The sequence below is a fragment of the Pteronotus mesoamericanus genome, unplaced genomic scaffold, assembly GCF_021234165.1.
Source record: "Pteronotus mesoamericanus isolate MK-2021 breed Mesoamerican mustached bat unplaced genomic scaffold, CSHL_Meso_final scaffold_99, whole genome shotgun sequence".
Classification (NCBI taxonomy): domain Eukaryota; kingdom Metazoa; phylum Chordata; class Mammalia; order Chiroptera; family Mormoopidae; genus Pteronotus; species Pteronotus mesoamericanus.
The window spans coordinates 8495300-8496464 of NW_026555330.1; positions in this window are offsets into that span (position 1 = coordinate 8495300).

Below are 1165 nucleotides of genomic sequence, written 5' to 3' on the forward strand. Positions count from 1 at the left end.
TTGCACGACATTGAGCAGATAGCTTTACCACATTGTCCGCATTCCTTACTCCTTGGGGAGTTTAATTCAATTTTTTGGTCAAACATATTACTTTAGCTCTTTAGGTTATCTAACTGTCACCAATTCACAGACTCATAAGAATTTAGCTGGGGAGGGGGCCTCCAAGAGCCACCCCGCCCCCCGACCCCGTCACCACACAGCAAGGGAGGCTGGCCGCTGTCTGCGGCCCCCGGTGCAGTCAGAGCCTCGGTTTCTCCTCCTAAAACTGGAGGCAGATTTACGCTGAGAGGGAGTTATCACCCAAAAGTTCACAAATCAAGGAGAGACATATAAATGGATGCTCTCAATTTTGTTAAACAGACAGACAGACAGACGCCAGGGCAGCTGGTTTTGTCCTGACCATGGTCAGGTGCATCCCCAAGATTCGCTGCTGCCACCCAACGGCCACCTGTCAGGGCTGCTCGGAGCGAGGCAGCCTCCCTGCCCGGGGGCAGGCCGGCCGCAGGCGTGCCAAGGCCCTTCCGTTCCTTGGTCCTACTTTTGTCAGCCCTTCTCTGCCTCTCCCCAGCATCCAGACGATCAGGAGGGGGACCGGCACGCCTGCCGGCACAGACGAGAAAGCGCCAGGACAGAGAAGGCCGGAGTGCTGTGTTAGCTGGCCAGCGTTTAGTCCAGTCAGCTGGCTCGGGGCCTCTCAGCGATGTGTGGAAGAGCGGCACCACCGGGCTTTACAAGGCAATCCTTTACTTGCATCTCCAGCTCCTTTTTGGGAGAACAAACTCCAAATGAATAGCATTTCCTAAGAGAGGCTGATGAATATTTGGTCATTAACCAGAGACCAATGTCTCCCTTGATTTAATGAGTAAAGATGTCAACCCCGCCTTTCCCTTGCCTGTGGACCACTGGTTATGCTAACGCAGGGTTCGTAGTGGGCGGCTCCTGGCCCAGCTCTCCGCCCGCAGGATTGTAACGGAGCTTCGCTAAATGCCCAGATGCCGAGACAAGCCTGCTTCCGTGCATTATTCTGACACATGTCATAATGGGATTCTTCTCTTTCTGCACAGACCAGGCCACACAATGAAGACAGCCAATGAAAACCAGACCTCCCATCACAGTTAAGAACACCAAGGGCAGGCACAAAGGACGAAGGGCAGGCCGCACACGC